General features: G+C 40.2%; 1 protein-coding gene across 1 annotated transcript in view; it reads left to right on the plus strand.

Annotated features, from left to right (window-relative positions):
- LOC124279647 (arginine-glutamic acid dipeptide repeats protein-like) overlaps positions 1 to 9838 on the plus strand; it is a 180431-nt gene that overhangs the window by 48867 nt on the left and 121726 nt on the right.

Here is a 9838-nt window from a genome sequence, read left to right on the forward strand (position 1 = left end):
TTCTTTGGCTGGTAATGTACACTGTGATGCAGAGTGGGGTAAAATCAATAGGGTGAAATGGACAAATCCTGCTGGTTCCGTGGACCCACAAAGTTCAGGTTGCAGACTATCATGCCATCAAAATCAGCTAACCAGACTTACATGTCACTTATCTCCATCAAGAGTAAACAAACCAAGTCACATATATCCGTGCTGGAATTATTCGTTAAGCGAACAAAAAAACATTTCAGTGCTCAAAATGGTCAGTTTATTCTGCACATATGCAAGAAAATGGACTCTGCCAATGTGTTTACTGGACCAGTGTTTGTCACGGGCAATACGGACTCGTATTATCTGTTTTCCATAGCCATGCTATTGAAAAGCTGAAGGCAAACACAATTGACCTTTCACGATCAATACGACTTTATCACTTGCCAGAAGATCACGGTTTCCACAGACTAGGTTTTAGCAACCATTTATTATGATCTTAGAGAGCTTCGAGCTTTTTGCCATCCGAGTCAATTATCCTGTTGTGTCCTTATCCTGTGATGGCTTAGTTCCAAACTATGGTCACCCCTGCCGCAAGGTGGCTCGATGTTCATGAACATTAACGCCAAGCCATAAAGAAAAGAACAGAGTTCATATGGACAGAAACGGACAAGCTCGAAGTGACAAAGAAAACCCTGGTTTAAAAACTTCCATCCTTCGTATGTTTGATATGATGCTGGATAAAAGGGCCTAATCACTAGGGACGATTACGAGGATAAATCTCGGCTAGGGGCCGGCAGTAGCGACAGTGAGGCGGCATACACGACACACGCAAGATGTTGTAGGGAATTCTGGGTAATGAATGGTTGTAATCGTGCTAATCACCTGCTTCATGTTGACTTTGACAGTGATGCAAGCTGAAGACTATCTTGATTAAATGTACAAAGCCCGCTTTGACGTTTCTTTGCATTGCATTGTAGAAACGTTTTCGAAATAGATGATGAAGAGATAAAGAAGTTGGGTTAATTGTCCCTTGACAAGATGGCTGGGGTTGAGTTTCACTGCTTTATGCTGAGTGATTAATCTAAGATCATAGTAACAAACTTTTTATCATAATTTTCTTCTAATGATTTTTAATCCTGACGGAAAATAATGACTCATTATGCCCTGTCATTACCTGAGATAGAGCTGAGGACAGAATATAAAAGACTGCCTGTCAGGTAAGACCATGGTTTATGTTCGCAAATATAATGTCCATAACGAGAGGTTTACTGCTTCTTTACAAACGGATTTTGAAAATTGGGTTTGAAGATGTTGGTGGTGATCTAGACCAGAGAGATATTGATGATGTCAGTGAATGAAACAGACTGGTGGATAAGGGTGATGTTGGTGAACCTGATTGGTGGATGAGGGTGATGTTGGTGAACCTGATTGGTGGATAAGGGTGATGTTGGTGAACCTGATTGGTGGATGAGGGTGATGTTGGTGAACCAGACTGGTAGATAAGGGCGATGTTGGTGAACCAGACTGGTAGATAAGGGTGATGTTGGTGAACCAAACTGGTAGATAAGGGCGATGTTGGTGAACCAGATTGATGATTGGTGAACCAGACTGGTAGATAAGGGTGATGTTGGTGAACCAGACTGGTAGATAAGGGTGATGTTGGTGAACCAGATTGGTGGATAAGGGTGATGTTGGTGAACCAGACTGGTGGATAAGGGTGATGTTGGTGAACCAGACCAGTAGATAAGGGTGATGTTGGTGAACCTGACTGGTGTATAAGGGTGATGTTGGTGAACCAGACTGATGGATAAGGGTGATGTTGGTGAACCAGACTGATGTATAAGGGTAATGTGCCTGAACAGAGGTACATGCACTGTTGTCTGTCACCCGAGTCGGAGACATGTGATAACCTGTCATTAACTCCCGGGTGTATAAGGGTGATGTTGGTGAACCAGACTGATGGATAAGGGTGATGTTGGTGAACCAGACTGGGTTTAGTGACAGGAATGTGACATGCCTGTCTCGATATCAACAAGGCCAACATGTAGACTTGTGGTTACACAACATATTACCTGTCTCGCATGTTCAACCAGCTATTACCAGTGTTTAATGGGCTGTCAGAGTGACGACTTTTCAACAGAGGCAACCATCAGACTGTTTCCCTGGAATAGCAATCATTTCAAACATCCTAATAAAGATAAGATTCATACTGCCAAAATATTTCATATGGATTTTATTTTTGATGAAAAAATTTACGTTGTTCAACACAAGTTTTCATTGACAAGAGGTGGTTGTTTAGAGATAAGCTTATTCTATTTTTATCAAATGCCATTATTTAGTCATAAAAACAAACTTCTTGTGAGACTGTTCAATAGGCATTTACAAGATAATTGACAGGGTTTCATTAGCAAGACAGCCTTCTCATCCGTAGATAGAACAAGATGGTGGCCGAGATAAGTTGGAAGACAACAATGCAGTAGGAAACATGGAGTTCTTTTTGGTAATAAAACGAGATAATACACGCAAGAGGCTTAAGTTCATGTGTGTGAAATGTGCTTGCAGCCAGCCGAAGAGCGAAGAGCGGGGTCCTTCACGCATGAAATACAGTAGAGGTTGACTGTCAGTGTTAAATCGTCAGCTGTGAGCTGATCGGGAGTGGGTTAGCAGGCCTACAGGACTGACTTGCTTCTTTGACCCCCAGCAGCACAATGAACATATATATACTAGCAGGGGCTGTTATTAGGTGACAGTTGACTCCCAACATTGAGACACTTCTCAGCTAGTTTGTCTTCGTGTTACCTACTCTCCTGTGTGAAGTCACCTCTCCCCCTTCCCTGGGAGCTAAGCCAAGGCTCTAATCTCATGTCAGCTGCCACAAGTCAACCACTTGCTTCTCCCTGGATATTAGAACATAAATATTGTCTTTGTTGGTTTAATATTCCTTGAGAGACAAGTGGGAGATTATGCTCCAACTCATCGCATCTTACATAAATAGTTTTAATGAATACTACCCTGTAAAGCCAACTGCATAATTCATTACATCCTATTTTCAGTTTCAGTGTCTAAATATTTGATGTATTTGTTTTATCTGTAAACAGACCAAACCAGGAGAGCCCTTGTGTTGGATCAGAGGCTTTGTTGACAAGTTACGTAAATTCAATGACCTGTCACAGTATCATATTGTGTGGGCTTCAGAGGTTATAAAGTACTAAGGATACTTGTGAGGCATTATGTTATTATTACTTCAGAGTATATGCCTTTGTTTTCTAAGAAGTATCTCCCTGACAACTACCTCTATTGCTGTAACTTTAAAACAGTGTACAATGGACGTCTCTCTGTTAGCTTGTGTAGATTACTTGGTGGGTATCTGGCAGCATGTTAACCACTAACAAGGAGAGTTACGACTTTTGATCACGAGATGTCGGCCATCTTGAAATCAACCTTGCTGGCAAGGCTTGGTTTGATGGTGATTAAATGCTGTATTTATGTTTGTGTGATTGTTTAGGGATTGGGAGTAGGGTTTAGGGTAATGCTATCTGGAGACACTTAGTGTCAACTGAATGTCAAATTACCTGAAGGATATTGTAAATTTAGAAATATCCTGACTTAAATTTTATGATCTTTGTCCTACAGTTTAACCAGATTTTATGAATAACACCAGCTTGACTGGAGTATTTAGAGGACCATCTGCCATCAAGATTATCTGAAAAACTTAGATGAAGAAAAAAAGGTTGTGATGGCAACCAAATATTTTGTCTTGGTAGGAAAGATAATGCATGGATGACAATTAGTGTTATGTTCCTGTAGAGTATTATTGACTTCAACAACAGACAAGAAGCAATGGCAGTTTGAACTCTGTCGATGAGTCATTGATATATTATTTGTATTGCATTGTGCACATCAGTGATATCCAAACACTGTAGAAAAATGCAATCTGTAAATTCAATACATGTACAGTCGAGCCCCGTTGTGTCGAACTCTCATAACTCGATATCTCGGTTGTCTCGATATAACATCTCGGTCCCGGCAAAATCCTTCATAATATATCATTATTCAAGCTCTTTTAATTCGATACGGATGTCTCGATATTTCGGATATATCGATATAATTTCATGGTCCCAACAAGCAAAATTACCCTTTTAACTTGATATTTGCAAATAAATTCAATATTCCCCTACCTATGGGCAAGTATCCTTCTGAACTGAGGTTGTTTCCAAAAGTTTACACACGTTGAGGCATGAATCAAAGGGATGCGGTAGTGTACACTAATTAGGGCTACAAATGTAATTGAGTTGAAGGTGTCACTTGTTTGTTATTTAATTAGGATTTCTTAAGGAGGGTTTAATTAGGAAGTGCTCACTGTTACGACTAAACGGATTATAGTTTCGAATCAAAACATACTGAGAAGCGTTTTGTGTTCTTACATAGTGATATGTGATGATACGCCCTGGTCGGATGTCTCGAAGTTCGGATAACTCGATATTTTTTCTTGGTCCCATGGATATCGAGACAACGGTGCTCGACTGTATATATACTGAGGGGGAAAAATAAGGGATCATATGAAAGGACAAGTGTTCCTTTATTTTTTTCCAAGGTTTCGTCACAAGCTTTGTATCGCATAGCTTGTGAAGAAACCTGTAAAAAGAATAAGGGAACACTTGTGCTTTCATGTGATCCCTTATTTTTTTCCCTCAGCATATATGATATACAATAATTGTACAAAAGATACAATGCTGAAATGTCTATGTTATACAATATCTGTGAGAGACTGTAACCTCTCTCTCCCCCCACCCCTCCCCTCCCCCTCTCAAGGAAACATTAAATAATAAAAAAAAGACCATAAGGCCAGACTAATTTTATTTCTTGTTTTACGGATTTTTGTCCTCAGAAAACCTAAAGGCAGGAGGGCAAAAAAATAAAAATAAAATCACCAGTCAAAGTAATATTCCTTCTAAATACTAAAAGTATTTTACTTTTGGCAATTTATGAAGAGTATATGGGGCAAAAAACAATCTAAACAAAAATTCTTGTAAGTTTCATTTTTGGCAAATGAAAACATTAGCATTTTATTTTTTGAGCGGGGAAAATTAATTTTTATTTTTTTTCTTATTCTTGAAAAAATTAGATCAGCGAATCCATAAAACAAGAAATAAAATTGGTCTGGCCTAAACAAAAATATGCAAAAATAAAAATATAGAAATAAATAAGAAACAACCATAGTACATCTGATAGGCAACACCTGAGTATCTGAAAATTCTGTCATTGAATTTAATTAAGTTTCCTTACCGCTGTGAATATTTGGTCAATGTTAGTCTTCAAATGATTAAAAACAAATGGTAAAAAGCAATAAATCATTGCCTGAGTATTGAGTCTACTGACCCTGTATATGTACAGCATTGACTTCATTGCTTGGCTTTGATACAAACACGTTTCTAGGTCCCCTCCGACATACTCTTGTCAGACAATAAATAGATACACTTGTGTCGTTGTCAGCGCTGCTTGGCTTTATTGCTCCCCTGAATGGATCTTAAAGGGCACTTGTGTGAAGGGTATATGATTGTATTGATACATATTTGATGACATGGATTGAAAATATAATGTGTGTAATAATGGGAAAATAGGAATGGTTGTGCTGACACGGGAAACACCCACTGGGACATCATTACCATGGAAATTTTCTGGGAACATTAGGTTGGCTGGGAGCAAGATATTACCATGGAATTAGATTTTCTACATGGGAACATTAGATTTTCTGAGGGGACGACATGGGGATATTGAGCTACTGGGTGAGAGGCAGTCTAGAGTCTGTCTACTGGGTGAGGTGTTGGCTACATAGATAGACATGTTAGACAGAGGCTGTCTAGGGGCTGTCTGGGGCTACTGGGTGAGGTGTGAGATGGGGATGTAGATGGCTGTCTGGGGCTACTGGGTGAGGTGTTGGCGACATGGGGATGTTAGATAGAGGCTGTCTGGGGCTACTGGGTGAGGTGTTGGCGACATGGGGATGTTAGATAGAGGCTGTCTGGGGCTACTGGGTGAAGTGCGACATGGGGACGTTAGGCTTGGGCACTGGGGATGTTAGATAGAGGCTGTCTGGGATGTTAGATAGAGTCTGTCTAGGGCTACTGGGTGAGGTGTTGGCAACATGGGGATGTTAGATAGAGGCTCTCTGGGGCTACTGGGTGAGGTGTTGGCAACATGGGGTTGGTATAGGTAGTCTTGGGCTTCTGGCTAAGATTTAATCCTGTTATACATCAAGGAACGTGTTTTTATGCCATAAAGAAGGCAGAACTTATTTCTCTGTATTAGTTGAAGTCCGCCATCACATGTAAGACAAATCAGCCTCTGTGGGGACCTGAGACTATTTCATTGTGACAGATCACTGTCATGTGACAGGTCATGTGACACTGCTGAATGAACTGTTCGTCGAGATTACTTGTGCTTGGCGAGATTTGTTTCCGCTAGTTGACAATCAAAGGCACCTACTTCGCTCATCGATTCCCTTGATAGAAGCAGATGAATATTTTTTTCACACAATTAAATCCGCTCTCATTAATGGTTTGCATCAGAATACAAAAATTTTGATTTAAGAGCCTGTTTTGCAGTTCAGCAGCTAATTTGTGATGTCTTTGTGAAAAGAGCAGCAAAGGTTCGTTGACGTTGTTGTTGAAATGTGGTGACACGGAATTAGGGAAGGCAGAGAGAGCTAACTGTCCAGCGTGGCAGCAGATCCTAGGCCATCACTGTCTTCAACCAGTAGGCCTAATCTGGGTGAGAGGATGGTTAGAAACCAGTGTGGGGACCATTGATTAATCATTGGCTATCGACATGAAGACCTGACTGAGGTTGGTTCTTGGGAAACGAGAACAGACCGATATTGTAGACTGAGGCATATGTTTGTCCATGGATACCTGACTATATGCCCTTAATGATTATTGAACGAACCTTGTCTGAGTCACTTTCTCAGCTGATAGTTGCACAATTTTCTGTACTTTTGGTGAATACTTTTCAAACGACTGGAATTGTAATTACTCCAAGTGAAACATTTTGAGTGACTTCAGAACATTTTTTATTTGTCCAATTATAAATGAGGTACAAATCCCTGTTCGGAAAGCTTGAACTGCCAACATTTTTGTTGTAGAAAAATATGGAAAACATGTCCTGAAATTCAGTGATCACTGTCCAATTTCAACTTCAATATCAAGCATAGTATGCTCAAGCTATGTGAGAAAGGCTTGTTTTAAGAGGTTTGGGAGAGCATATTTGTTTCAGAATATGGGCAGTTGGTAAACCCAGTCAGATATAAAGAAATTGTAAATATATAATGCTGTAATCACTTGGGAAAATATAATTTTATTTCAAGTGTAGTATGTACCCCAACTTCTTCATCACATCATCTGAGATTTTTCTTATTTGTTCAATATTGATTTTGATAAAATGATAATATTGTTGATTGGATAGTTTGATTTAAAGGTCACATGCAACGTAAAACACAACTTTGCAGATTCTGATACCTTTCGGTATGGGCTTACCGAAACAAATCATCAAAAATGCAAATTCAACTTATAAAGTTGAAAAATAACGCGATGAAAAAAACCGTGCGAACTCGGAGTTCAAACGGTTCACTAATTTTCCCCCGACTTTTCGGGGGAAAACTGGTTTCAACAGCTGGGCTGCGCTCATAGCATGTGCGCAGTGAAATAGGTTCGCGCAACTTGGAAGCGGGCTGTCCGGTGAATACTCGGTGAAGGCTTTGGTGTGAGCTATTTTCCTAATGTTTTGTTGATATCTCACAGGCTGAGCTTTTATATGTTATGACAGTAAATAAACTGTTTATATAATTTCATTTTTCTATTTCACCACACGTTCTTCTTACCGAGTCACTTTCTCAGTTCGATACTTAAAAGCAATGTCATTATTTAGCGTTGACAGAATTTCTAACTGTGATATAGATATATCGTTGTCACAGACAAAACTCAATGTCTTGTTTTCTTGACACCTGTGTGTCTGCCTGCCTGTCTGCTAATGACAATATTCAATACACAACTGCGATCACTGACCACATGCAATTTGAACTTAACACCAATCAGGCTATACACCATAAACAAAACGCATTGATTTATGGCCCGGTTCGGTCTCTGTCACATTATGTAATTACACAGAAGTAAACCCAAGTACACAATATTGCACTTTTGATTTGCGATTGTACGCTTATAATTTTGTTTATATGTTTTTTCATAACCAGCAATGTATATTATATGTCATGAATAAGTGATAATTGTGTTTTAATTATGTTTGATTTTTTGGTTGCATGTGACCTTTAAGTTGAGTGGTTTGAGTGGTCAACAGTCATGGGCATGTTGATTGTCTCAACCTGGTGTCAATGAGGTATTTGAGGGGCGGTGGGGTAGCCTAGTGGTTAAAGCGTCCTCTTGTCGCACCGAAGACCCGGGTTCGATTCCCCACATGGGTTCAATGTGTGAAGCCCATTTCTGGTGTCCCCTGCCGTGATATTGCTGGAATATTGCTAAAAGTGGCGTAAAGCCATACTCGCTCGCTTCACTCACTCACTCACTCACTCACTCACTCACTCACTCACTCGCTTGAAGTATTTGGAATATTTATTTTTTCTAATTGTGAGTTTTTGTGGTTCAGAAACTGCTCTATTGCTGCTGGGATGTTAAATTGTGCAGCAGATGCTCATTGTTTGACCTGGGCTTGAGGCAAGAGGTTGGATATTAAGAGATGCCAAGATTCATGCCCATTGTGGTCACAGGGCCTAGTATTTGTGGATCTCCAGGGAAGGGGATAATTGAATGGAGGAGGAGTAAGATGTTGACCATCACCACAAGCTGACCGGGACGCTGGTGTGGAGGTCAGGCAAGGTCACCTCCAAATCTCTCCGTGATTAATGCCAGTGATTAATGTCTGACCAGAGAAAGGGCAAGTTGTCTTCTGATGGAGGTAGACAAAAGACATAGAGCTGTCTATACTGTAGGTGTGTGTCTAGTCTGTCTCACAGTCCCAGAACCATATTATTTTCCCTACAGCCTTGCCCTCCCTGCAATAAATAAGCCCTAAATGAAGCAAGTCTAGATCCCTCAGGTTCTGAATCTCTGGCCTCCCTGGGCTTCTTGTCAATTTAAGTGGGTTTATTTATTACAATCAAAATTATATATTTTGAGAGACGAAGCGTTAGTTTAGTGTGCATCGGACAGTGGTGTAGAGGGAGTGCTTGACACTGGTGTAGGAAGAGTGCCAGACTGTGGGCATGAGTGCCGTACAGTGCCCAATGTCCAATAACTGCCTTAGCCAAGTCTTCATGCATTTGTTCAATTGAGAACTGTCACCTGTGAGATGAAAGTTACTTTTCTATGTGACTGCATGTTTCAGCCTTCTTCAAGTCATTTGAATATGTTATTAGCAATAATTTATTCATATTCCTGGGGTAACTTTCAGAAATGCTGTCTATTCTGTGATAATGCAGGTTTGCTGCATCTCCTGGTCTATTGGATGATGTGTGGTGAATGATAGTTGGGAGAACAGCAGGAGAAGTAAATCATCTCGGAAACATGGAAACTCACTCTGTTCTGCAGATCTTGGAAACTTGGAGACATAGTGTTCCAATGATCTTGGAATTATAGAGAGTCAGAGCGTTCTGTAGATCTAGGAAACAGACTCATACTGATCAGCTGATTCAGGAAACATTGAGGCTCACATTGATCTGCTGGTCTAGGAAACATAGAGGTTCACACTGATCTACAGGTCTAGGAAACATACTCACACTGATCTGCAGATCTAGGAAACGTAGAGACTCACATTGATCTGCTGGTCTAGGAAACATAGAGGTTCACATTGATCTACAGGT

Source organism: Haliotis rubra, unplaced genomic scaffold, assembly GCF_003918875.1.
Source record: "Haliotis rubra isolate DU_JTF1 unplaced genomic scaffold, ASM391887v1 Scf254, whole genome shotgun sequence".
Classification (NCBI taxonomy): domain Eukaryota; kingdom Metazoa; phylum Mollusca; class Gastropoda; order Lepetellida; family Haliotidae; genus Haliotis; species Haliotis rubra.